At 39.9% G+C, this 8,041-nt stretch overlaps 1 pseudogene; it reads right to left on the reverse strand.

The window, feature by feature from the left end:
- Positions 1–5,099: 5,099 nt before the first annotated feature.
- Positions 5,100–5,182, reverse strand: LOC135269429 (small nucleolar RNA U3; annotated as a pseudogene).
- Positions 5,183–8,041: the final 2,859 nt, after the last annotated feature.

Raw genomic sequence — 8,041 nt, forward strand, 5'->3', positions numbered from 1 at the left:
GTATCTCATAGGTTTTGGTAGGTTGTGTTTCCATTATCGTTTGTTTCAAGATATTTTTTAATTTTCTTCTTAACTTCTTCATTGATCCACTGGTCATTCAGGAGCATATTGTTTAATTTCCATGTTTTTGTATAGTTTCCAAAATTCCTCTTGTTATTAATTTCTAGTTTTATTCCATTGTGGTCAAAGAAGATGCTTAATATTATTTCAATTTTTGAATGTTTTAAGACTTGTTTTGTAACCTAAAATATAGACTATCCTTGAGAATGATCCACATGCTGAGGAAAATATGTGTATTCTGCAGCTCTTAAGTGAAATGTTCCGTAAATATCTATTAGACCCATTTGGTCTACAGTGCAGATTAAATTTGATGATTCTTTGTTGATTTTCTGTCTGAAAGTTCTGTCTAAAGCTGAAAATGGGGTGTTGAGGTCTCCAGCTGAGATTGGTGATTCCCCTTTGGCTAGGGCTACTTTAAATGCTCCCTCCATGGGCAGGCATCAACTGAGTTTGGTCTGGGTTTTCTTTCTGCTCTAACAGGACAGCACTGAGTTCAATGCCTCACAATTGCTGTATTTTCCCTCCCCCAGCACCCAGAGATGTTCTCCCCACCACGCCATTGCTGCCGGGGGTGGGAAGGGGTGGCGTAGGCAATTCCAGGCTGTTTTTTAATCTCTTCAGTGCCTCTTTTAGCAATATGAAATTAAAATCAGGTACCATGACGGCTCACCTGATTTTTGGTTCTTATGAAGGTGTTTCTTCTATGTAGGTAGTTGTTAACCTGGTGTCCTTGTGGGGGCGGGGTATGATCAGTGGAGCTTTTTATTCTGCCATCTTGTTCCATCCTCCTCCAGCTTTTGTCTGTCAGGATTCTTGCCAAACAGCCTTCCTCTCCTGGCAAATGTCACATTGCCCTGGGAGCCTGCCATTTAACAATAAATATGTTATAAACAGCAATAGTCCAGGCACACTGGCTCATGCCTGTATTCCCAGCACTTTAGGAGACTAAGGCAGGAGAATTGCTTGAACCCAGGAGTTTGAGACCAGCCTGGGCACCATAGCGAGACCCCCATCTGTAAAAAAATTTAAAAATTAGTCAGTCCTGTTGGTGTTTGCTTATAATCCCAGCTACTCTGGAGGCTGAGGTGGAAGGATCATTTGAGCTCAGGAAGCAGATTACAGTGAGCTGAGATCATGCCACTGCACTCCAGCCTGGGCAACAGAGTGAGACCCTGTCTCAAAAAAAAAAAAAAAGACAAAAGTATTACACTGAAAATCTGTAGTGCTAGAAATAATAGTTAATAAGAGTTAACTTTTTTTTTTTTGTAGACAGAGTCTCGCTCTGTCGCCCAGGCTGTAGTGTAGTGGCGTGATCTCAGCTCACTGCAACCTCCACCTCCTGGGTTCAAGAGATTCTCATGCCTCAGATTCCTGAGCACCTGGGATTAAAGACGCATGCCAGCCCAGCTAATTTTATTTTTGCATTTTTAGTAGAGACAGGGTTTCACCATGTTGACCAGGCTGGTCTCAAATCCCTGACCTCAAGTGATCTGCCTGCCTTGGCCTCCCAAAGTGCTTGGATTAGCTGGGATTACAGGTATGAGCCACCGTGCCCAGCCAAGAAATAATAAATTTTAGTTCTTTTTTTCTTTTTCTTTTTCTTTTCTTTTCTTATTTTTGTGTCTGTGTGTGAGAGGGAGTTTTGCTCTTGTTGCCCAGGCTGGAGTGCAATGGCATGATCTCGGCTCACTGCAACCTCCGCTTCCCGGATTCCAGTGATTCTTCTGACTCAGCCTCCCAAGTAGCTGGGATTACAGGCACTCGCCACCATGCCCAGCTAATTTTTTGTATTTTTGGTAGAAACGGGGTTTCACCATGTTGGCCAGGCTGGTCTTAAACTCCTGACGTCAGGTGATTCACCCGCCTCAGCCTCCCAAAGTGCTGAGATTACACGTGTGAGCCACCACACCCGGCCCATAAATTTTAATTCTATAAAAATTATACATATGCTATCTAAGTTATGACAGATCTTACAAGCATGGGAATTGACATATAACCATATCTACATATGTATTTTAATCTACTTCCATACACTCTGACAATCACAGAAACTAAATCTGAATGATGACAAATGCTATGTTAGGTCATTAGTATTAATGAGCTATTCAGATCAGTACATGTGCATAAGTACCTTCATTCATAACCCATCTATACAGGTACATAAGCAGGGCACTTTTCACTGCAATGCATTTCTGGGCATTGTGTTGTAAGCAGTATCATCATAAAGTGGATTCTGTTTTTCCAAGGCTGTAATTGAGGGTTTGCTCCTGACAAGGAACTCATCTTCAAATAAATCATTGCTACAACTAACCATATATCATTAAAAAAGAAATGCTTCAAAATAAACCTCTTCAAAAATTAAAACAATACCTCATTTATTCATGTAATAGTTATAAATGACCTTTATGTTTTAGACATTCATGTTATCTGTCCTGTAACTTGTATGTAAATGTTTTGTGAAATTTATCTTACAAGGGTCCTTGATGTACATGTAGCACAGAGCACAGAAAACCAAGTCCATCATACATTTTACGAAAATAAGTAATGTAGCTGTAATAAGCATTAAATATTTAACAATTGTGTTTGCCTTCTTAGAATTCTGAAAGGATTTTACAGGGTCATCTTGACACAAGGCCCTGAAATACTGCCGAAGGAGGTTTGCAATAAGGCCTCCTGTTCTTTTTTATAAATTTCCTTGAGCACCAAGCATGGCACCCAAACCCTTCAGATTGTCTAGCAAAGAAAGGTTTCTTCAGGAGCTAGGCCAAAGCTTTGAACACTGGAGGAGATGCTTTTACTGCAAGAAAGAATTGGGCCACTGCCAGACCCCTGCTGGGCCTCATATCTCTCAGAATCTTCAGCCTGTGAAGTCTTCCAGTAGGTTCACATTTCCCACAAACCGCCTCTCAGCCTTATACCTTAGAGGCAGCAGCAACCTGACTTTATATACCCAACTAGGGCAAGACACATCTGAAAACCCCATGACTCAGAAAATGTACTGGTCATGCCACTGCCTGGATCCTTCCACACGTAGCAATATAAGGAACACCAATAAAACAGCGACTCCTGCCTCCAGGTCCAAATACAGCTAAATTTGGAGAGACCTGAGAGCCCCCTGTCTATCAGAAAATGGCAGGACTAACCATCTAACCAAATTTGTGATAAGCCAAACCCACCATACCTCATTCACATCCCTCTTTTCCTCTGTCATCATACAACATGTAAGCATCCAGTTTGACATATGTACTTTGTGATCTTGGGCAAATCACTTGAGCTCTGTGCCTGTCTTCTCATCTTTAAAATTAAGGTCTATTCTTCATGAGGTTTTATGAGGATTAAATGAGGTGATCTATGCAAAGCACTGTTAGATTATTGTTATTATTAAGTTATGTTTCATTATTATTGTTGTTCTTGTCCTCTAACTGCATTCCCATATTGCTTTGTGCTGCTTCTCCCTGAACCTGACTTCCCACTTCTACCTTCACTCCTTACATGCTTCGGCTGTGCCTCCTGGAACACTATTCCATGATTAACAAACTCTTCTTCCATCCACAAACTCATCCCTGAATATCCATGTTCCTAGGTTTCCCATAAGGATGGAGCTTCCCTTATAGCCCTTTCCAGTGAAAGTGATTTATACCAACACACCGCATGTACTGCATAGGGAGGAGGTAAGGTGGGAATCTTCTTCCAGCCACACTGCAACTTTCAAACCATTCCTCCTCCACCCTCAGGCAAAACCCCCAATCCTTCTTCCTCTGAGTTTCATGATATTTGGTTACACCTTGACTCCACCTCTTTGCTGTCCTGTGCTCATTCATCGAAGATGCTGGCATCTAGTTCACAGCCTTTCCTCTCACCCCTACCCCCAGGGTGTTAAGAACTGCAAGAGAAAGTCACATAGATGAACAGATTTGTACCACTCTGAATTCGTGGTCACCAACATCAAGTGGACCTTCAATACTGGGGATTCTGTTATGTTTTTAACTCACTCTCTCATTTTCCCAAATGGTACTTCTCAATCTTCTTCATTTTCCTCAAAACTCCAACTCCTCAGCTGCCCCAAAGAACTCACCTCCTAAAGGTAAGATAGAAGTCCCCAGATGGGAAACCAACTTCCTACTACCAAACTGGAAATATATTCACAGCCCTCCTTTTCTACAGCTAAAATGAAAGGTATCCCTCTTCCAATCTAGAAGTAATTCCTCCATGTGCATTGTAGATCCCATTCATGTACAGGTCTCCTCACTAGCCATACTCAACCTACTATTACCTCTTTTCCATTTTCAACCTCTCACTCTCTACTGGCCCCTTTCTCTTGGCTTTTTCAAAGGAAGTACGTGAATATTCCAAATCATGTAACATCCAAACAACACAGAAGCATAATGACAATCATAATAGCTAACATTTATTGAGGACTTACCATGTACCAACATGTGCGTTCAGGTATTAACACATTTAATTCTCAGAATTACTTATTAAAGTAGATAGTATTTTCTTTCTTTCTTTCTTTCTTTGTTTCTTTGTTTCTTTGTTTCTTTCTTTCTTTCTTTCTTTCTCTCTCTCTTTCCTTTCTTTCTCTTTCTCTCTTTCTCTCTCTCTTTCTTTCTTTCTCTTTCATTAAGAAACTGAAGAAAGGCCGGGCGTGGTGGCTCTGTAATCCTAGCACTTTGGGAGGCCAAGGTGGGTGGATCACTTGAAGTCAGGAGTTCAAGACTAGCCTGGCCATCATGGTGAAAACCCATCTTAAAAAAAAAAAAAAAAGAAAAGAAACTGAAGAAAAAGAAGTAAGTTGCCCAAGATTACCCAGATATGAAATACCAGAATTTGGATTTGAACTCAAGTAGTCACAACACTGTGCTCTCTAAATGACAACACTTAAAGTGCCCCTGCTGTGTGTGTTCTGCCCTGTCCTGCCCCACTCCATCTCATTCTCCCTCCCCTCCTTAACTTTTCCCTTCCTTCCTCATAGGTAATGACTGGCAATAAATTTGTGTGTATATCCTTCCAGAAATTTTTGGCACATTTATATACATAGTACATACATGCTTTTTATCTCTACCCATTCAGAGAAACTTCTCTAGTGACAAACTATAGAAGTGATCCCTGAAAGTACAGTCTTACATTACATACATGCTTTTAAATTGATACATAATAATCGTATATATTTATAGGGTATATGTGCTATTTCATTACATGCATAGTATGTATATTGATGAAGTCAGGGTATTCAGAGTATCCATCACCTCAAGTCTTCATCATTTTGTTTGTTTGTTTGTTTGAGACGGAGTCTCGCTCTGTCTCCCAGGACGGAGTGCAGTGGTGCGATCTAAGCTCACTGCAATCTCCACCTCCTGGGTTCCAGCGATTCTCCTGCCTCAGCCTCCCGAGTAGCTGGGACTACAGGTACATGCAACCATGCCTGGCTAATGGTTTGTATTTTTAGTAGAGATGGGGTTTCACCATGTTGGACAGGCTGGTCTCGAACTACTGACCTCGTGATCCACCTGCCTTGACCTCCCAAAGTGCTGAGATTACAGGCATGAGCTATCGCGCCCAGATGAGTCTTTATCATTTCTATGTGTTGGGAACATTTAGAGTCCTCTCTTCTAGCTATTTTGAAATGTACAATGCATTGTTGCAATCTATAGTCACCCTACTCTGCTATCAAACATTATAACTTATTTCTTCTATATAATTGTATGATTGTACCCATTAACCAATCTTTCTTCATCAACCCCTCCCATCCACATATACTTCTCACCCCCTCTGGTTTCTATCAGTCTACTCTCTACCTTCATGAGTTCCCACATGTGAGTAAGAGCGTCTTTTTGTCCCCAGCTTATTTCACTTAAAATAATGACCATCCATGTTGCTGCAAATGACAGGATTTCATTTTTATGGCTGAATAGTATTCCATTGTGTATACATGCCACATTTTCTTTATATCATTTGCCATTAATGAACACCTAGGTTGATTCTGTATCCTGGCTATTATGAATACTGATACAATAAACATTGGGGTGCAAGTAACGTTTTGTTATACTGATTTCTTTAATTTTGGATAAATAGTCATGAGATTGCTTGATCATATGATGGTTCTATGTTTAGTTTTTTGAGAAATCTCCACAGTGTGTTCCATAGTGGCTGTACTAATTAACATTTCCACCAACAGTGCATATGAGTTTTCTTTACTCCACATCCTTACCAGCATCCGTTTATTTGTCTTTTTAATAACAGCCATCCTAACTGGGGTCAGATGAGATCTAATTGTGGTTTTGATTTGCATTTCCCTGATGATTACTGATGTAGAGCATTTTTTATATACCTTTTGGCCATTTGTATGTCTTCTTTGGAAAAATGTCTATTCATGCCTTTTGGCCACTTTTTAATATAATTACTTTGCTGTTGTTGTTTTTACTATGGTGTTGAGTTCCTTACATATTTTGAATATTAACCCCTTATCAGATATATAGTTTGCAAATGCTTTTCCCATTCCATAGGTTGCCTTTTTATTTTGTGTTTCCTTTGCTATACAAAAGCTTTTTAGTTTAATTAAGTCATATTTGTCTTTTGTTTTGTTTTTGTTGCCTGTGCTTTTGAGGTCTTAGCCACAAAATATTTGCCTAGATAAGTGTCCAGAAGTGTTTCCCCTGTGTTCCTCTAGTAGTTTTATAGTTTCAGATCTTACGTTTAAGTCTTTAATCTATCTTAAATTGATTTTTGTATATAGTGAGAGATATGGGTTGGGTTTCATTCTTCTGAATATAATATCCAATTTTCGCAGGACCATTAATTTTAGTGTGTGTGTGTGTGTGTGTGTGTGTGTGTGTGTTTCCCAATATATCCATATAATAACACCAGCACCATTTATTGAAAACAGTGTCTTTTCTCTAATGTATGTTCTTGGTGCCTTTGTCTATAATCAGTTGGCTGTAAATACATGGATTTATTTCTGGATTATCTATCCTGTTCAATTGGTCTATGTGTCTGTTTTTATAACAATACCATGGTGTTTTGGTTACTATAGCCTTGTAATATAATTTGAAGTCACATAGTATGATGCCTCCAGCTATGTTCAGAAAGCTGCTCCTTCTGAGACTCCTTCACTGATTCCTTCTTCTTTCCCAGAATGCTATCCCTGGCATTCTCTTCTCTGTCCACACTCCCTCTCTTGACAATCTCATCTTGTCTCCTGGCTTTAAACACCATTTATATCTTCACCCTAGACTTCTCCCTTAAACTCTAGATTTGTATATCCAAGTACATATTTGACTTCTCTGCTTGAATATCTAAAAGACATCTCATATCACATGTCTAAAACTACCACGTCTCCTAAAAACTACTGAAATAAAATAAAAAATAAAACAGTACTTCTAGTCTCTCCCCAGTCTGCCTCCCCACATACATCCCAAAACTGATATTTCTCACAGCCTTCAGTTGATGATGACAATCCCATCCTTTCATGTGCTTAGATCCAAACTCTTGGGTATTTCTTCAACTCCTCTCTTTTTCTCACACTCTATCTTTGAATAATCAAAAAATCCTATTTACTCTTCAAAATATATCAATAATTCACCCACTTCTGACAGCTTTCACAGCTACCATCCTGGTTCAAGTCATCATTATCTGTTGCCTGGATTATTTCAATAGCCTCCTAACTGGTGTCATACCTCTGTCCCCTACCACAATCTACTTTCAACATGAGTCAGATTTTCCTATTAACAATGAAAGTTAAACATTTCCAGCCCCAGCCCTGGACCCTACAGCCACTGAGATGTTGATGCCTAAGAAGAACTGGATTGCCGTTTATTAACTCCTTTTTAAGGAGAGAGTCATAGTGGCCAACAAGGATGTCCACATGCCTAAGCACCCGCAGCTGGCAGACAAGAATGTGCCCAACCTTCATGTCATGAAGGCCATGCAGCCTCTCAAGTCCCGAGGCTATGTGAAGGAACAGTTTGCCTGGAGACATTTCTAC

The sequence above is a fragment of the Aotus nancymaae genome, unplaced genomic scaffold (genome assembly GCF_030222135.1).
Source record: "Aotus nancymaae isolate 86718 unplaced genomic scaffold, 86718_ANA_hifiasm-v0.15.2.pri h1tg000004l, whole genome shotgun sequence".
Classification (NCBI taxonomy): domain Eukaryota; kingdom Metazoa; phylum Chordata; class Mammalia; order Primates; family Aotidae; genus Aotus; species Aotus nancymaae.